Source organism: Herpailurus yagouaroundi, unplaced genomic scaffold, assembly GCF_014898765.1.
Source record: "Herpailurus yagouaroundi ecotype Mexico unplaced genomic scaffold, PumYag 140, whole genome shotgun sequence".
NCBI lineage: Eukaryota > Metazoa > Chordata > Mammalia > Carnivora > Felidae > Herpailurus > Herpailurus yagouaroundi.
In genome coordinates, this window is record NW_024412395.1 from 57,755,336 (window position 1) to 57,775,914 (window position 20,579).

At 41.4% G+C, this 20,579-nt stretch overlaps 1 long non-coding RNA gene across 2 annotated transcripts in view; it reads right to left on the reverse strand.

Moving 5' to 3' along the window:
* The window catches only part of LOC121030748 (uncharacterized), a 58,565-nt gene extending 38,309 nt beyond the window's left edge, over positions 1 to 20,256 (reverse strand). The window contains exons 1-4 of one of the 2 annotated variants that reach the window (XR_005790389.1): positions 19,901 to 20,256; positions 17,515 to 17,604; positions 16,762 to 16,840; positions 15,332 to 15,465 (exon numbers count right to left, since the gene is read on the reverse strand). This is a non-coding gene — a long non-coding RNA (uncharacterized LOC121030748). Of the gene's footprint in view, positions 1 to 15,331; positions 15,466 to 15,730; positions 15,872 to 16,761; positions 16,841 to 17,514; positions 17,605 to 19,900 lie in introns of those variants that run through there. The other variant, XR_005790390.1, reaches the window with a different exon arrangement.
* Between the last annotated feature and the right edge of the window lie 323 nt (positions 20,257 to 20,579).

Consider the following 20,579-nt stretch of genomic DNA (forward strand, 5'->3'; position numbering starts at 1 on the left):
TTTTGATCTTTAGGAGCTTTTGAATGAAATTTCTCAAGAATCTGAGAAAAAAAGAGAGCCCGGGACCAATTTCTGAGATATTCTACATAGAGTTCGGAGAGAAGAAGAGGAGAAGCTCCCAAGATAGAGTTGGAAAGAAAGGAGGGAGTAGAAGTTAAATGTGTTGCTGAAGCCAAGAGAAAAAGTGTTTCAAAACGGCAGTAATTGACAGTTCTGACAAATGCCGCTGTGAGGTAGGATGGTCTGTGGACTAAAAAGTGTCAATTAAATTTGATAACATGAAAGTGATTGACAACCTTAGTAAGATGAATTTTGGTGGGGAGGTGAGGGTGAAACCAAATTGGAACTGGACAGAGAGCAGATAAGAAGTGAGGAAGTGAAATAATTATGTATGTACAAGTCTTCTCGGACTCTTCACGATGAAAGAGGCCATTGACGAGAAGGTAAAGCTAAGGGAGAGCTCTTTTAAGCAGGGGATACAAACGCACATTTGAACAGTGATGGGAAAGATTTTGTTTGGGAATGGACACCGGGAAGGTGAGTGAATGACTGGGGTCATCCAATATAGTTTTATTACGGAATGAGTCAGGCAAGGGGACCAACGGCCTTTGCAAGAAAGAGGTTGAAATGACCATGAAATTTAAGCAGATTGGGAAGAAACTAAAGATAGGAGGAAGTGGAGAAGTTGATGGACTAGAAGTCTTAGCCACGTACTGCTGTAGCAGAAGCAGGAAGGAGAAGAAAGTAGGGGTTGAAGAGTAGCACGTTTGAGTAAAGGACTTCAAAGCAGTGCAGTCTATGGCCATGGCGAGTCTAGATTCTGACCATGGAAGTGAGTGACTTCCGAGTGGAAGAGAAAGTCATTATCGATGTGGAGGTCAAGGAACTGAGGGACAGGGTGCTCACTATACATGTTGCGCACATGGGTGACGAATTTGCCAAAGGCAAAGGCAGGAGCTGGGCTGGGGAAGAACGCCAGTGCCAAACATGCTTGTCTCTATAAAAAGGTCTGACTCCCTCATCAGGATGCACTGATACACTGGGCATGAGAGGGGAGAATTTCAGCGGGGGCATGAAAGAAAAGCTTAAACACACGAATACAGGCTGTAAGATGGGAGTTCCTCCTCAAATCCAAAAAGTATGACCATCCATGAGTCAGGGGGCAGGGTAGGAATCTGGCTTTTGTGGAAGCTCTTAATTAGTTCGAAAACCATTCTTGTGGCATTTATGTCTTAATGAAAGAATACTAGAGAAAATCTATGTTTCTTCAATTTCCAGTAGAAGTTGTTCATGTAGCCAAAGTACCAGTCCTATGAGATACAGCCACCATTATTTTATATTTATTACTGTACTTAATCTTTTAAGAAAACAGGATTAGCTTTCAGATTAAACACCATGTAAATGTTGCACTGTACTCTAATTAAAATGAATAAGCTAATTAAACCAGAAAAAAAGTTCAAATAAACCCTTGGGAGTGTAGCATTAAAGAATATACCCTTTGTTAATGCTTTGTGATGTGAATAAAGATTATAGCACATTAGAGATAAATATTAGTTGCATTTTGTTATATTTAAGGTCCCTGGATCATATATCATACTATTAATGGCTGGATTATATTAATTATGTCTGCAGACCAAAGCAATATTTGACAATACATGATATATAGTATATTATAACATGACTCAATTCTGAATAACATTGTTCACATAGATTTCAACTCTCATTTTCAAGTTAGATTTCTGGGAATTATTGTGTTTAGTTAATGCCAATAGAAATGAGCCTTTAAAGGAAAAAATAACAACTTTGTAGCAGTAAAGGCAGAAATGCATTCATTTCATCCTGCTTGTTACACTAGGATCCTAAGTACATGTAACGGTTCCACTGGCACTATTACTACCAAGCAAGGGAAAGTGCCTGGGAGCCCTCAATGAGTGTTCAGTCCACAGCTCATTGCCACTGAAGTCAGGCCATGGTCTGCTGTGTAAACGTGCACTGAGGGGCTCCTTAATGCACAGATTATGGGTACAATAGGCTATTGTTGCTCTTCTCTGCATATACACATTCTTGGGGGAATTTAAATATGTATACTATTGCTCAAACTCAGTATAATTTCTGAAATTGTTCTTATCAGCTAAGTCACATAGCTTTAATGAGGACTTTCTTAATTTGCAGATGAGGGATTTCTCCACTAAACTATTGATATTCCAGTCCACTGAGACGGTCTAAACCCATTTCACAGTTTGTCCTTAATGTGGATTAAGACACTTAGTATCCTGAGAAACTTAACAGAAGTCCATGGGGGAGGGGAAGAAAAAAAAAAAAAAAGGAGGTTAGAGAGGGAGAGAGCCAAAGCATAAGAGACTCTTAAAAACTGAGAACAAACTGAGGGTTGATGGGGGGGTAGGAGGGAGGGGAGGATGGGTGGTGGGTATTGAGGAGGGCACCTTTTGGGATGAGCACTGGGTGTTGTATGGAAACCAATTTGACAATAAGTTTCATATTAAAAAAAAAAAGACAGTATCCCCTCCCTTAATGTGGATTCTTGACAATTCCTGCAACAGTGTCTTGGTTTTTTGTTTTGTTTTGTTCTGTTTTTTGAGAGAGAAAGGGCACCAGTATGCAAGGAGCAGAAAGAGAGAGAAGTGGGGCTCACAAACAGGGTTCGTGTTTTATCTGATGTGGGGTTCATGCTTACCTGAAGCGGGGCTCATGCCCACCTGAAGCGAGGCTCCAGGTCACCCAATGTGGGACTCGAACTCATGAACTGTGAGGTCATGACCTGAGCTGAAGTCAGATGCTTAATGACTGAGCCACCCAGGTGCGCTGCAACAGTGTCTTTGAATTCAATTTAATCTGAGATCATAGATGGAAAGATGAATGGAAGGGTAATAGATACATACATACATACATACATACATACATACATACATAATTCATATGATGGATGGATGCATAAATAGTTAATAGATGGGTAGATAAATGTGATAGATGATAGATAATTGATTGATATACATGGATAGATAGATAACAGATGATTGATGGTTGGATAGATAGATAATGGATAGACAGAAATAGATGAGACAGAAATAGACAGATTGGGGTAGAGGTGGCAGTGGATATCAACCACTATCTGGTGGTCTCAGAGTCCTCTTCTCTCTGTAGAACCATTCGTTATTTATAGACAGCTAGCAGTGTCCTGCAGAGTCCCCCTCCAAGGAGCCAGCTGTGTAAATCAGACAGAAGCACATGAGGAACTTATAGGAAATCTACTCAAATGCCTCCTAGTCACCACCCAGTCGCCTCAATAACACATAACCCACATCCTTACCATTGTCCGCCTTTACAACACCCACTCTTCAGATTAGTATCCTAATAGTCTATGTGCAGAATATTTGTCCCAGACAATAGATCATTCACAGTGGAACACATTTTTAATCTATTTACCTAATAAGCCTGTGTCATTTCAAACTTACAAATACATGGAAGAGAAACATTTGATAAAGCCCTCCCCCACCCAGTCTCAACAATTTTACTGGACTGCAGGGATGCCTTACAACCTGAATTGTGCTCTGCTTCCTACAACTCACTGAACAAACTTGCAGGCTTTCATCAGCCACACCAAAAAACAAAGCCGAGCTGAGTTTGTTTTTGCTGCTTGCAGATTTGACTACATATTATTTTTATTGTTAGCATTATTATATTGCAGTTTTATAGCCTCTTTTTTCTGAGGAGTAGAAAGAATTTCATCTTCTCCCTTCAAGATCACTTTTCATTTCCCAGAGTATGGAAGAGAAATTGAAGATAAGGAGAAGAAAAATCAGCCACAATAAAAAGAAACGAAAAGGAAAATGGAGAGAATGTAATATTTGGAACAAGTCCTTTCTACCAAGTATCGATGGATTCCCACACTCTGAGAAATGCATTTAAAGCCAACTCTTATTTGGGCACTAATAAATAATTATTTACGTTAATTTAGTTCTTTTATTCAAAGCAGTTTTATATTATAACTGTAATTGGAATAGCTAACATATATTGATGCGTGCTATGTGCTAGGCATTGCTCTAAGTGTTTCACATGTAGTGACTCAATCTTCACAACAACCCTATGAGGTAGATAGTATGTAATTATCCTCATTTTATAGATGAGAAAACCAAGGCACTGAGAGGTTGAGTAGCTTTCCCTCCATCACTTGCCACTAAGAAATGGTGGAGCTGGGATTTCTCTTTCTCGTTACCACTATACCTTAAGGTAGATAGCAGTATCCCCTCCTTACAGGAGAGGCTCAGAGGCCAGGCGATGAGCCCAAGGCTGCAAATAATAGAAGATCTGGGGTAGAAGAACCACAATTGGGACCGGGTCTCTTCACCCAAAATCTGGTGATTTTACTCCAAGAAAGTGCATTATCTTAGAGAACAACATACGTTGCTGTGCTCTTGTCTAAGCCTTTAAAAAAATGTGCAGGGCATGCATAATTGGTGAGAACCGAGAGCAGTAGCACAGTGCCAGACACAAGGAAGAAACAGAACCGTCAGTTTCCCAGAACGTCCTATTTACCGTCATCTTGTTTTACAGAACAGAAGCCAGAAACGGCTTCTGTTTCTCTGAGATGGACTCCAAGGCACCAGCCTCACATGAGCAGCTATGACAGAACCTCCCCGCTGTCTCTCCAGCTCTGCCAGAGAAGGCTGAATTCAGGGAGAACTGTAGAGATGGTGGAGCCAGAGGGAAGCCGGATGAGACTATTGAGTAAATGATCTCACCACCCCAGCCTGGACCACCTGCTTTCACCAAGAAATCCCCATTCTTGTCAAAGTCAGGCCACACTGGCATAGAAAAGCACCCCCTGCACCCCTAAAGCTCCAGTGAGCTATGAGACCATAAACAAATCATTTCATCTGAGTTTCAGGAACATTATTAGTAAAAATAACACAAAATAAAAATAAAAGCTTATTGTCAGATAAATTCACCTAATTTCTCATTATCTTACATTTGTGATTCTAAAAATTGACACCCTGCATTATAAGTGGAAAATCTGAGGTAAAGGCTAAAAGATTTACTTAGGGCCACACAAATCCCAGGACCAAGTTTGCTAAATTTCCAGATATTTTCTAGATCCAACCATGCAAGTTTGTATTAATTATCTTCTTGCTACTTATCAGATATTTTTTAAAAAAGAATTTGCATAATGATATTTATTCCAAGTTAGCTATAAATTGTTTTTCTAACAAATGTTGTGCACTGAAATATTATACTTCCTGGATTTTTTTTGACCGTGTTAATGGTTCTACAGGTAAGGTTAATGAGATAATTAGTATTATATCGTAAATCCACCCTGCATAAAGATTGCTTCCTTTTATAGTTCTAATTCCAAAACAATTAATGTCCTAATCTTCTTATAAAGTAGTTCAAATTTGAAATGATTTGAAATAATGCAATTATTGTAATCAATATAAGTATTGAGATGCTATAATAATAAAATATTTTAAAAGTGCCAGTAATTATACAAAATTCAGTGTGTGTGTGTGTGTGTGTGTGTGTGTGTGTGTGTGTGTGTGTGAAAAGACAGACAGAGATAGAGATAGAGACAGAGAGAGGACGAGAATAAATATGTCAGGGTTTCCATAAAGAGAGTCGCTGTGTAGTACATGAGACATTTACAAAATCCGTGCCGATTTATGAGTCAGCCATTTTTGTTTCTGCTGTGTTCAACATCTTGCATTTTGGTCATGTTGGATTGCCTACCACTAATACACTGACTTTATCTGGTTCCATTACTACTGGGTCCTTCCTAAAGAAAGGTTTTATCAGTGTTAAGGAAAGGGAATTAGGGGTGCCTGGGTGGCTCAGTCAGTTGAGCATCTGGTTCTTGGTTTTCACTCAGGTCATGATCTCACAGTTCATGAGTTCAAGCCCAGTGTCAGGCTCTGTACTGATGGTGCAAGGCCTGCTTAGGATTCTCTCTTCCTCTCTCTCTGCCCCACCCCACTTGTGCTCTCTCTTTCAAAATAAATAAGCTTAAAAATTTTTGTTTAAAGAAAGAAAAGGAATCTATTCCATAGGTTAAAAATTCTGCATCTATGGCACACAAAGCTTTTCATAAATAAGACTTTTTATTCTGTTAAATACATATTTTTTCTAATATTCTATTATTAGAGGCACCTTACAGGAGCTTAAATAGGAGAAAGAAATAGTTTGCTGAATGATAGCAAAATGAAATGAACATTTGTCCACATATACAGGCAGTTGCTTTCTATTCAGCTATCCTGAAATAGAAATTTACACAAAATGTTGATCCAACAATAAGCCACTATTACTGATGATACTCACACCTAATATTCTTTTTTTAAGTTTATTTACTTATTTTGAAAGAGAGAGAGCCAGTGCATGTGTGCATGCACACACACACACACACACACACACACACACACACACACAATCAGGGAGAGGCAGAGAAAGTAAGAGAGAGAATCTCAAGCAGGCTCCATGCAATCAGCACAGAGTCCAACTCAGGGCTCTGTCTAACTGTGAGATCATGACCTGAGCCAAAATCAAGAGTTGGACGCTTAACTGACTGAACCAATGAGGCACCCCTAACACCTAATATTCTTATTCATTACCCACAAAATACCTTGAAGCTGAGAGGTTTGATCATATCTGTGCTCCACACTAGTGGTCACCGAACTACGGCCCCCCACCAAATCTGACATGATGCTGATTTTTCCAAATAATGTTTTATTGGAACACGGTCACGTCCATTCAGTTACATATTACCTGTAGCTGTTTTCATGCTACAGTGGCAGAAATGAGTAGTTGTAACATTGATAGAGTGACCCACAAAACTGAATACTTACAGAACAAAAGATATGTTGACCCCTTTTCTACACAACAAATACGTTCAATGTTTCTTCTACCAATAATATTCAAGTAATAAATAAGCTAAATGTGTTTTGCTATATCTGCTTTCCTCTGCACCCATTCATTCAACATTTATTTAGTTCCTACTATAAGCCACACACAGTGACCTCTTTGTATGAGATCTCTAATGTACATACACTAAAACTCGGTGAGAGTTCTCTTAGCCACAATATTTAAAGAAGAAATGCTCTCATTCCAAAGTGAATTTTCAATGCTTTATAGCCATTAATATTTGCTTCCTGATCATCCCTTGCCTGAATTTAAAGTTTGGAACTAAATAACTAGATGAAGATTGTATCTCTTCTGGGTTTAGTAGCACATGCCTCACAGAAGAGGCATGTGCCTGTGTCTGACCAGCTCATCCCAGCCTCCACTTGACCTTCTCCCACCCAACCCTGAGAAACCTTTCACTGAGCGCAAGTTGAAAAGTACTGCTCTAGGGGAACCTGGGTGGCTCAGCTGGTTAAGCATCTGACTCTTGATTCTGGCTCAGGTCATGATCTCGTGGGTTGTCGGATCGAGCTCCGTGTCCAGCTCTGTGCTGACAGTGCAGAGCCTTCTTGGGATTCTCTCTTTCCGTCTCTCTCTCTGCCCCTGCCCTGCTCACACTCTCTCTCTAAAAATAAACAAACTTTTAAAAAAAGCACTGCTCTAGTCCATTCCTTTATGTCTATAAATCAAATAAACTACAGACCAATAGGGATCTATGCCTATTTTTAAAGGTCTTTAAACCAAAAAAAAACTCCATAGTCTTCTAAAAGTAGCTCATTTCAACGTCCACCAATTTCTCCAATGAGAAAGCCCTTTCCCTTGTCTTGTTCTGTTTAAATTCACTCACTTCTACCTATCTTCAGGGAGCTGACAAGTACTTTGTAGTATTCTCAACTCTGAATAACATGCTTCTGTGATTAGCAAGTGTAGGGAGGTTAAATCTTTTGGTTTCTTTGAGCTAATAAAAGAAACACTTCCATAATGAACAAATGTGCTATAAGAATTCTTCTCATACTGGGGAATTCTGCTCATTATCACAAATTAATTCCCACATTAAAGTTCCTCAGAAAAGTCCTTTGAATGTCCTTTTAAAGATACTGAAGGTGTAGTGGTCTAACGAGAAGCTGTTCCATACAGATGACCATACAGGTGACAGTTGGTTTCTTGTTGCCCACTTGTTGTTTACTACTCAGTTTGCTGGTCCCTTGGAAATACAAACACTCCTAGAGACCCAAGAAATCAAGGGAACAGAGCCTGGCTCTTTGAAGCTGCTAGACTTGGTTGAACCACTGTGTCCCAGATAAATTCACAAACCCCAGCCACTTACTACACAGCATGAAGACAGGTGAAAGAAAATAAGTAGATCAATGTAAACTCATCATTGTTTCCGGGAAAGAAACACAACTTATGCTTTGCTTGTCTTTATACATAAAACAGGGCCTTCCATTTAAATTTCAGCAATAGGGGCACCTGGGTAGCTCAGTCAGTTAAGCGTCTGACCTCGTCTCAGGTCATGGTCTCACGGTTCGTGAGTTTGAGCCCCGCGTTGGGCTCTGTGCTGGAAGCTCAGAGCCTGAAGCCTGCTTTGGATTCTGTGTCTCCTTCTCTCTCTGCCTTTCTCTCTCTCTCTCTCTCTCTCTCTCTCAAAAATAAATAAACACTAAAATTTTTTTTTAATTTCAGCAATAATTACAATGAGAGACTCCACTGTGTCACCATGTTTACAGAGTCAAATTGCTAATTAGAGAAACAGTAAAATAATTTATAATACAATTAGACCTAGATACTATTCCTTCTGCTATAGTCACCAAAAAACTAACCTGGGGTAAGCACTGGCCTAGACATGTAATGATTTTGAGTGAATGACCATGGCTATTTACAATGCACCAGAATTACGGAAATGTTCTGAATTTGATCTGAAGTTCTTGGAAAATAGAATACTCTTAAAATAGCACAATTCAGAAAAGTAAGCCCAGGAGCAACAGAATTGGAACCTACTCAGTAAATACTGTTGGGCTCTGAGAGAATGGCACCAAGCCACTGGGCCTCACAGCAAGTTTTCTACTCCAAATGGCAAGCCCTTTTAAAGCTATACATCTACTTCAATCCATTCATCCATCAGCAATAAAACTGTTTTGATGGGATTGATTTAATACTTGAGAGAGTCCTGAATTTGATAAATGCATGACAGCTGCTTATTTTGGCCTCTTTTGCAAAGCTGTAGCTAGCATTGTTTGGCCTCTTTTGCATAGCTGTAGCTAGCTCTAGATAGAAAGTCCATTTTTTCCCTTTGTTTCATTTACCAGAATATATTCAGGGTAACTGTTACAAAGAGCAGAAAAGAAATGGTTCCTAGAGTCTTTTTAGCACAGAGGTTGGGTACCATGCTGGAAACGGGCAGGGTGGCTGGACCCGGTGCTTAGAGCATAGTCTCTTTAAGGAATAACATACCAATGTCACCATCCACAGACAGACCCTCCCTTCGTTCTCTTCAACCCCCTTCAAGTCATGAGAAGTCTCTTACCTTGTTTCTTCCAGCTACCATGGCTATCATTTTTGGATGACCCTCCCAGGCTACAGGAATGTTTTTGAGTTTCCTCAAGATGGCAAAGGCCTCTCACCCATCCCTAACTGACTGTTCATTCCCAACCACTTACTTGACATTTCCTCCAGTCACAAACACCCAGGATGTTGTGTTTCTTTGCAGCAAGTCCAGAACTATCCCTTGGTGGCTTTATATCATCAATTAGAGATTAAACATATTCTTTAGATTAAGTGGCACAAAGTAAACACAGGCATTGATGAATACCCCCCACTCAAGTTAGGGAGGTGGAGCGTTCGTTGCTGACCACAGATGCAGTGTGGTGAGCTAATGCTCCTTAGCTGAGAAGGTACAGTATAGTTTGCCCTGATAGCTTTCATTGACTAAAAGCACATAATCATACAATCATACTTGGATAAGGAGAAAATATACATTAACAGTATACTCTAAAAGACTACTATATGTACACATTTATACTTTTATATTTATTATACATTTTTATTTGGTTCTATAAACTTCAGGAAAATATTTTCAGAAACACATACTATTATACCAAATCAAGGTGATGTAAAATATGATATGCGTATTCTCCCTGGAAAATGCTTCAGATTTTTGAGAAAGACAGTCTAACTCTTCAGCTCTGCCTCTTAAATCTTCATTCCAAATTCAAGGGCAGTTTCAGAGGTCACTTTTTGCATCAGCAAAGCTCTTACTCTGCCTGTGTTATTTCAGTGTGAAGCCTCAGGAAGACAGCTCTCCTTCACAGCTCAGGGGAGGAGGGTTCATGCCATTGGTGACACAGGCTCACTAAGACAAGGGAGGGCAGGGGGCAGGAGAAATAGTTGGATGGAAGAAGACAGACTGGGGGCTAGACTAGGCTGGGGGTGGGGGGCGGGGAGGCATGCAACGGAGGAGCGGGTGCAGTGGTCTCAGCCCTTATGATGAGGGCACTGAGATGGGTGTGAGGCTGTCTGATCTGATCTGCAGGGCAGGGAACCTCTAGAGAAGCAGATGGCAATCGAGTGTTAGGGGTCTGAGGGCTTCGGCGGCAGCTGTAGGAGATCTGTCTGTACAGTTCTGCACAAGCAGCCAACACCCTGGGGGAGGGACTGCACACAGGTCAGGCAAGCAGTCTTTGGTTTACAGAAGAGCAACTAGGCAGCTAGCCCCTGGACTGACAGAGACGGTGGAGGCAGATAACCCTGTGGCTAGGGGAACCACATCTAGGGCTCCCAGGGCTCAGGTGATGGATAGTCATGGTTCTGGAAGAAAAGAGATGCATGCAAGAAAGGGAAATGGAGAGTTTCATGAAGAGAGTATTTTCAACGGAGGGGACGGGATTAAAGAAAACTGACCTGGGACCCACTGTGCTGCCAAGTGAGGCTGAGGGAGGAGTTAACACTGGGCCTGCTGGGTCAAGGGCAAGGGGCCTGTGGGAATTGTCTCTCAGGGGGTTTTGACATAGAGAGCTGTCGGGGTGGCTATAAGAGAGGGCCACCAAACAGAAGGTGCGCCCCCTGAAGGAGGAGCAGAGCCACTGCCAACGCAGGCCGGGCAGGGAGTGAGCCCAGGCGCACACAGACACATCCTGTCTTCTGTTCCGTGGCCAGATGCAGGGGATACACTAGACAGCCCTCAGAGCACAGCTCAGGACGCACACGCATGGCGAATGAATTTGCTGGGAACATACAAGCACTGAGAACATACAAGCTCACCCTAGGAGAGAAGGACACAGAAGCCCAGAAGTCGCACTTTGCACTCCTCAATGTGAGTCCGTGGAGATACACCTGCTTCCGGTGGGAGGGAGTTTCTTAATAATCTAGATTATATTCTTTCCCCTCCCCCACCCTCCAGTTGGACCCAGGTACTGGAGCTGGTCTGAACTCACAGGTGGGAATCATCACTGCATTTATAGTGAAGCAGAGGAGACGGAGGCAGGGAAAGTAGGAGAGGGGTGACCAGCCAATACAGCTCTCAGTACCCGACAAATCTCAAAAGTATGTCCATTCTAATACTTGTACTTGATTCTCAGGGCACCTTTTAGCGGGTCAGGTCAGCATTTTCACGTTTTAAGCACCATTCAGAAAGCTGAGGAAATTTAGACTGCCCAATAAGCTGCACCAACTCCCCCACTTGCAGCATACTGCCCACATGAATCACAAAGAAATTTGGTTAGAAGAAAATCTACTACCATTAGAAGAAATTTCTGTTCAAAGGGGCCTGGGGAAGTCTCCTTCACCAGCACAGAGCACACCTCAGCACCTCCCTCCCCCTGGGCTGGAGCCGTTCTCACTGGGGGGTCAGGTGCCACTGACTTCAGCAGGTCTTACTGCTCTAGACTGTTTCCTCCTGCTGCCCTTCCCTAGTCACCACTGATGCTGGAGAAGAGAACATGTAAACAGCTAGTGCTGGCCACAGCCAAGGCTACTGCCACTTCCCTGGTCTCTTTCTTTTAAAGCTCCCCCAGCCAATGGGTTCCCTTCCAGCTCCCCCAGTTGCAAAAGTTGCTTGCCTGCTTGCTTAATTAGGCTTATTTAGCTTCTAGGCTGTAGAAGTTCAGGCCACAGTAAGGGATTCAAGGCTGCCACTCCCCCAGCACAATCAGCAGGGGAGCCCCCAGCACCATGGAGCCCCCAGCACCTCAGCTCTCTCCTGCCTTCCTTCTCTACCAGGTACACCTAGAGAGCTGCAAAGAGCCTCTGTCTTCTCTCTTGTTTGATATCGCAGTCCTGGTGCTAAATATCCATCTCTGCTTTTCCCTTCACTACCTTTACCCACTAGGGTTCTTCAGTAAACGTAAGTGTCATGAATGCTTCGCAAAGGTGACATGATGTCAAAAGATATTAAATTGGTGGCAGCAGTCACATCTGTGCTCATAGTCTCACTTTGTCTCATGCTACACAGCTTGATAGGCTCATAAGAGAATCTGGGACCTTCCAAAAGCAGTTTCTGGAATAGCAACACAAATTGTTACCATTATAATAAAAAGTCAGTATTTATTGAGACTAACTAGGTCCCATACATTAAACTGTGTGGTTTATACATTTATCTTTAACCTCCACAGCAGCCCAAAGTACTATGTATTGTTATCTTCATTTGAGAAATTAGGTTAGAGTGTTTAGATAAATATCCACCAAGATTAACAGCTAGTAAATTGTAAAGACAGGATTTGAATTTGGGTGTCCTGGACAGGGTAATCTTAGTTCCTGAAATGCCTCCTGACCCATTATGGGCCTCTGCTGTAAGGGAGGACCAATGCGTCTTACTATGCAGAGGAACAGGAATATATTCATTTAAAACAATAATAATGTCCTGAAACTAATGTAACATTTGTGTCAACTCTACCTCAGTAAACAGATAAAGAACAATTCCAAATAATGGAATTCATAGCATCATGAATGTGAAAATAAAATGTCTCAGTAAACAAGGCATGTGGGTCTGAGTTTTCACCTCATTCATATCTGTGTATTCTCAGACGCATTTCTCAGATGCATTATTCTCTTGGAATACTACATAATTTACATATTTGCCTTTCACAGCACTTCTGGAACTATTTAAAGTTCAGAAAAATTATTCATCTCACAGCCTCATTGGTACATTAATTATTATAAAAATTATTAATTCAGTATTTGTGTTTAAGTTGGAAAAGTCCTTTCCCTAAAGCGCCATTTCCAGTTTCTGATCTTTTTTTAAAAGTTTATTTATTTATTTTGAGGTGGGGGAAGGGGCAGAGAGACAAGGAGAGAAAGAATCTCAAGCAGGCTCAGCACTGTCAGCGTAGAGCCCAACATGGGGCTCGAATTCATGAACCTGGACCATGAGATCATGATCTGAGCAGAAATCAAGAGTTGGATGCTTAACCAACTGAGCCACCCAGATGCCCCTCCAGTTTCTGATCTTAAGCGTGTCCAGTAGAGCTCATGGCTGCTGTCCACATGGGCCCTCCAAGATGTCATGACACGTCTTCCTAGCTTTCTAACACCCCACTGTGATGCACACTCTTTGCCTTCTCAGATCCATAGACATCAGCAGCAGCCCTTGACCAACTCAACTGTAGTATGACCTCTTTTTTGAAGACGTTTTTCTAAATGACTACAACTCCATCCCTTTAATGCTCAACAGAACATCTTTCCTGCCTTTCCTCTCCAGTCAATGCAGAGAGTACCCCTGACATTATACTCTATTACTATTCACTGCTTACTCTGATGTTACGTATCATTTGCTTATTTTTCTGTACCCATTAGCATTTTATTAGTTTGTCCCTAATTATGATAATTTAATGGACTAAACATGGAAAGAAAAGCAACACCACAGGAGTATAGAAGATGTAAAGAAGGTGGCGAGGGGTGTCGAGCAGAGGGAGGTACTTGGGGAGTTATAATAACAGTTGTTGACTCAGGCCACCCAGTGCCCTAGAGGCTGACTCCAAAATTGGTTTACATACTGTATAGCAACACAGCCCATGCCCACACCCTCCCTCATTTAAAGGCTCAGCCTTCCAGAGACTCCAGCCCAAGGTTCTGTATTACAGAACTATGCTTGGAAAAGGTAGCCTGGTCTGGCAGGTCGTGATGAAAGCAAGGTAGAGCAGCCAGTGTCGATGTCCTTTACACTGATGACTTTGACCAGAGGAGTCAACAGGAACATCAGCAGAGACCAGCAATTTCCTCGGGAAGCCAGGCAATGCCCAGTCTCTCTTCCCCCAGCCAAGATGGTCTGAGTCCAGAGCTTACAAACTAAGTGCCACACAGGCAGAGCAGGTGATGTAAATGAGTGAGGTGATCTGGAGTGTGAAAATCAGGAGTACACCTGCAAACTGTAGTGTTCCTTCCCAGCAGAAAGAGCCAGCCACTTCTCAGTTTACCCCACTTATTACCACATAGGATTGTGGTCTGTGTTGCCAGCTCCTCTGATTTTCCCAGAGAACTCAAAAACCCAGATTTTCATGTGAAGTCTGCCAGTTTTGAAATGTTATTGGCAATCTTTACCTATTTTTAAACTACATGTGCCCTTGACACGCAGGTGTGACCTAAAGACTGACAGTTTGCAACCCCTGCATGGTGCCCAAAAATCAAGGTCAGCTTCTTCTTTCTTTACATGCTCTTACTGCTTTTTCTCTGCCTTCTCCTCTTCTGTGCTGGCTCACATCATCCTAATCCTTCCATCCAAACCCTTGCTCCCTTCGCTAATGCTGTCCTTTTAGCAAAATTCCACTTCATGATTATATAAAAAGACCCAACCCCTCGGATCAAACACAGCAATTTATGGAAAATCAAAATGAGTAAAAATTTTTAAACCTGGCATTAAAAACCACCTAGTAGACTCCTCTGTCTCCTGAAGCCACTTTAGATGTATTAATATTTCAAAGGTTCATACTTGAATTTATTTTTTATTCCTATTTGATATTGCCTCATACATATGTGGTCTTTTTCTCTTTAAATTCTTGAGGTGAAAGTGTCGCTTCAGCTTCTCCTGTTCAACCACTTCCCAGAGGCCCCCCAGTTCCTCTCCACAAATGTAAACATGCTAACATTCCAGTCCTCTCTCTTTGGAGGCAGCTGAGAGTCGTTCCAGAAGCCCCTTTGGACTTTCTGGGGATTCTAACCTGTCTGAGGAACCATGACTGTGACTGGAAGCTCTCTGAGGGAATTCTGCGGATATTTACCTAGCACCTCAGCAATGCAACTCTATGCCAACACTGAGAGGTGTTTTCATCCCTCATTTCCTGGATTCGTCCTGAGTTCTGGCTACTTCACAGAAAGAAGATGTCAAAAACAGGGCCAATCTTGCATCAAGAGAGAGTAGATGATCACCTATTTGCTGAAGCTTTATTAAAAAAAAAAAAAAAAAAAAAAAAACAATTAAAATGAAAAACTTCCCTACCTGTTCACGATGGCTAAAACCTCAGGCCAAGTTTTTCATTCCACCATGGAAGTGCGGGAGACTGTTCCCCAGGGAAAAGCATCAGCAAACATCAGTCCATCCTGAGGGGTAGATACCAGGTGTCAGGCATTTTCCTGAAAAAGCAAGAGGCAAGTGAGGAAAGATAGGGGCCATGAAGTCAGTGGGAGTCCCCACAAGGAAGGGACAAGGAACCTGAGAAGAGAGACTGGGCGGCCACTGCACAATTTTGCCTGGATTTCTTTCCTACTGTCCTCCCACTTCACTCCTCCAGCAACCCTGGAGCATACTCTGGACCTTTGCCTGCCCGTTGGGGACAATTTGGGAAAATACTTTAATACTTCCTCCAGTCCCTAAGGCAAGATCAAAACCCTAACCCACCTTTCAGCCCCACGACCCCCACACCACCATTCAGGCCGCGGACACAGACAATGCAGGAGACAGATGAAATCTGCTGAAGTGTTCTGCTGCTAATTCCTGAGGCAAGCCCTTTCTTGCGGAGGAATTTCACTTTCCTGGTCCAACAGAGATACAACCCAGAGGGCAAACTCCCATGGTGGGTATAATTCTTTGGGTGAAATGTTTAGAAGAGTCCTGCCAACACAAAGCAGCAATTTCCATGCAAATTCATGCCTATGGGGGAAAATGTAATTGGCCCAACAACCACACTGATGGGACCTCCCCTTCCCACTCCAGTGGGGTGTAGAGGCAGGGCTTGAAGGAAGAGATCTATCTGTTCAGCTTTTCTCCCTCTGAACGTGCCAAACATAAATGACTCCTGTGTTTCAAAGGGGTGTTACTCCCCACTGCTGCTCAATGACAAGGACTGCAGGGAAATGGGAAGTCAAGTTCCCCCTCCTTCTCAGCGGGATCACAAGAACAAAGGCAGTGTTTTGTTGTTTTTTTTAAGAAAGAAAGAAAGAGTCAGGGCATTCATGTTTTGTGAAACCAAAAAGGCTGGTTTACCATGTGGAGTTTACAGAGAAAAATCATCACCATCACCATCATCATCATCATCATCATCATCATTCACTAACTTTGGTTAATTGGAGGGGACGACAGTGCTTGAACCCACCCATATGGATTCTGATAGGCACGCTGGGGCAGTGGCAGATGTAGTGGTGGAAAGAGTTCAGGATCAGTAGATTGTTCTGGTCTCCACCACTAATATCAAGATGAACTGGGGGCAAATTGCAATAAGTGTGATGGAGCTGAACTAGTTCAGGGGTGTTTAAGTTGAGGTACAGGTACACTTGCCCTGGTGCATGAAGACTTTCCAAGGGAAGCGATAACTTTGGGGAATCAACTGCTAAATCTTCAGTCCTCTTTTCTGAAATTAATTTGTCTAAGATCATGCCACAAGGACTTTTTTCCCCCGGTAGTTCTCTTTCTACTTTGCAAGGAAAGCATACCCTTCGCCCACCACGGTCCTACTCAGGTGCATTGTCCTGGGGTGTCAGAACATCCATGGCTTCCTTCTGAGGGAGAGTCCTTTGAGAGAAAGGCAAGAGAGGTTCAGAAACATATTGAAAGCAGGGGAAAAACTCATTGTGAGCCTCTTTTGTTCCTTCTTCCTTCCCCTCACTTCCTTCTTTTCTTCCTCCACTCTTTTTTTTTTTTTTTACCTTTATATGTTCTATAGTTTATTTGGCATGTAATGAGTGTGAGATGCTCTTCCTTCACTTCTTAAGAGTCAGAATTCAGGAGCAAGAAGATTTCAAAGGGTTGCATGCTAACACCCTTCTTTGAATTAAAAAATGAAGTGAGATTTTTTTTCTGACATAAAGCAAGTCCAATTTGGCAGAACAGTTTGACAATAAGGACTAGCTTTGCCAATTAATTTATGTGATGGACACTCTCCATAAAGTTAATGAGCTAAATCTGCAGCTCCAAAGTTTTGATGAAAATATATTTTAATCACAGATATGATATTCAGGACATTATCTAATACGTACTTTCCAACTACTTAAATTTATGATAAAAAATTTTAGATGTCAACTCAAAAAGAACCTTGCAGAATTCTTTCATGGAGTATATGAGCAAAAAAACAAGACTGATGCCACTAGTCAAGCTGGTTCTTTCCAGGTCAGAGTGCTCGTGAATTTTCTTGGTATCTTCTCTTTCCCCCTCTCTCTGCACCCAGTTCCATACCTCACTCTCCCTACCTTGCTTTACTGCCTTCTCAGTCATAGCATTTGAGAGTCCTTGGTCACTAGTGTTCAGTATCCTTTCAGCCCCCACAAATTAAAACACACCTGAAAAAAAAAACAGAAAAGAAGAGGGAGAAACTGTGGGAGCCAGGCATAAAGTCCCCAAAATATTTCCTAAATAATTCGACCATCTTACAGATGAGGGGACCAGGAAGAACAGACTGGATATCTCAACTGTTTCATAAAAATATAATGAACTCATTCTGTTCCCCATCTCCCCGTTGGGCTAATTTAATATTTCCTTCCCACTCAAAAGAGATAGATATGATATTCAAGGCCAAACAAAGTAGCAACTTTTCTTTTTAGTCTCTTTTTTTTTAATTTTAGTACAGTTGACATTTAATATTAGTTTTAGGCGTACAACATAGTGGTTCAACATTTACAGACATTACAAAATGATAGCCATAGTCTAGTCACCATTTGTGGCCATACAAAATTCTTACAATATCATTCACTATATTTCTTATGTTGTACTTGTCATCCCCATGACTTATTTATTTTATAACTGGAAGTTTGTACCTCTTAATCCCCTTCACCTATTTTCCCATTCCCTCATCCCCTCCCCCTCTGGAAACCACCCATTTATTCTCTGTATTTATGAGTCTGTTTCTGGTTTTTGTTACTTGTTTGCTTTGTTTTTTAGATTCCACATATAAGTGAAATCATGCAGTATTTGTCTTTGTCTGACTTATTTCACTTAACATAGCACCCTCTAGGTCCGTTCATGTTATCCTAAATTGCAAGATTTTCTTATTTTTAATGGCTATGTAATATTCCATCATGTAAATACACCACATCTTTATCCAGTCATTCATCAATGGACATCTAGGTTGCTTTCATATCTTGACTATCATGAATAATGCTGCAATGAACACAGGGGTGCATATGTCTTTTCAAATAGTGTTTTCAGGGGTGCCTGGGTGGCGCAGTCGGTTGAGCGTCCGACTTCAGCCAGGTCACGATCTCGCGGTCCGTGAGTTTGAGCCCCGCGTCGGGCTCTGGGCTGATGGCTCAGAGCCTGGAGCCTGTTTCCGATTCTGTGTCTCCCTCTCTCTCTGCCCCTCCCCCGTTCATGCTCTGTCTCTCTCTGTCCCAAAAATAAATAAATGTTGAAAAAAAATCTTTTTAAATAAAAAAAACAAAAAACAAAAAACAAAACAAATAGTGTTTTCAGTTTCTTCGAGGAAACACCCAGAAGTGGAATTACTGGATCATATGGTACTACTATTTTTAGGTTTTTGAGGAAGTTCCTCACTGTTTTCCAGAATGCAACCTTTCTTTTTAACTTTGTTTGTAATGCATTCCAGTGACACATTTCTCTCTCTCTCTTTTTTTTTTTTTTTTGTCCACAGTGACCACTGTTGGATGTAAAGATAAGAAGAAAAAAGTACTTAGATGTATAGATAAAGATAGATACATGTAGAGGCAGAGGTAGAGATATCTCCAATTCCCTTTGCTTTCTTTATAGAAGGTTGGAATGATGAGAATGTCTATTGTTATCAACAAACCTCAGAAAAGGAGATAAACTCCTGATGGCTCTGATTAGCTACACTAGCCAGTTGGCTTTTGCTCTAGACAAAATTTAAAAAATTTTCATCCCATGCGCCTTTGGTCATCTGGTGAATCCTTCTTTTTTTTCCCCCCTCTCTCTCTGCCCCTCCCCTGCTCACTCTCTCTCCCTCTCTTTCTAAAAATAAATAAATAAACACTTAAAAATATATAAAGTAGTAATTAGTGTAAATGATATTTTGAAATACCTGCAACAACTGTAATATGTTATAAAATATATATAATTTGGTGATGATTCACAGATACTGCCAATATTGTTGGCGTTTGTTGGCTATATATATAATAAAAGAAAATGTTACATTTCAATTAGAGTTTAGTGTAAATAAAGACTTCTGTTTTTTTTCCCCATCCAAATTCATGGATACCCTGCTCTAAATAAACTGTGATTCAGGATATATTTTGAAGGCCTTCCTACCTTCCTTTTTCTCCCTCTTTACTATTCTGGTTGACTCTTCCCTCCCAGAGCACCTACCCTAGGGTAGTTTCGATTAGCTGATGTAATGGCTCATGAACAACAACCACCATTCATTGACTGTCTACCATTTTGCATACATTACTTGTATGCCTTATAACAACCGTCCAAGATATTTTATGAATGAAACAACTGAAGCTCAGAGAGGTTAAATAACTTTCCCAAGGCAGCAAAGCAGAAGATTTGGTATTTAAACTCAGGTCTATATGGCTTAAAGCTTCTTCTCATTTCCACTACTTACACTGTCTCCTTTGGACTTAGAAATTTTGCATCTTAATAGGGAGTATAAAAACCAAATACTTTCAAGAAATAGATTTGTAATGGAATTTCAGGCATGATCAGAGGTAGAGCTATTCAGAAATGAGAAGTCTTTAGATACTCTCTACATCTTGCAATACCAGTGACTCTTCTCACTCACGGCCCCATTTCTGCAGAGAGGTAAGGAACAGGGTCAAACCATAGAAATCTAACCCTAATCCCTGTAAGGGCTGCACAAGTTACAGAATGTGTGGGCAGACAGAATGCTTTAATACCTTTGAAAGAAAAAGAGAGATTATGAAAAAGATATTTTTAACCTGGCTGACATTGTCAGTAGAGTTCTAGATGCATTCTGGGTGTTTTGTTTTAATTACTCCAGACATAGTAAAGAAACTATGATCTCTCCCTTATAAAGGAAGAACTGCGTGCCAAAAATGATTAAGAAAATGACATGGGGGGCACCTGGGTGGCTCAGTCAGTTAAGTGCCGGACTTCGGCTCAGGTCATGATCTCACAGTTTGTGGGTTCAAGCCCCACATTGGGCTCTGTGCTGAAAACTCAGAGCCTGGAGCCTGCTTTGGTTTCTGTGTCTCCCTCTCTCTCTGCCCCTCTCCCACTTTCTCTCTCTCTCTCTCAAAAATAAATAAACATTAAAAAATTAAAAAAAAAAAAAAGAAAATGACATGGAGGGCTTTCCACATCTGTGCAACTTCACCGTGGC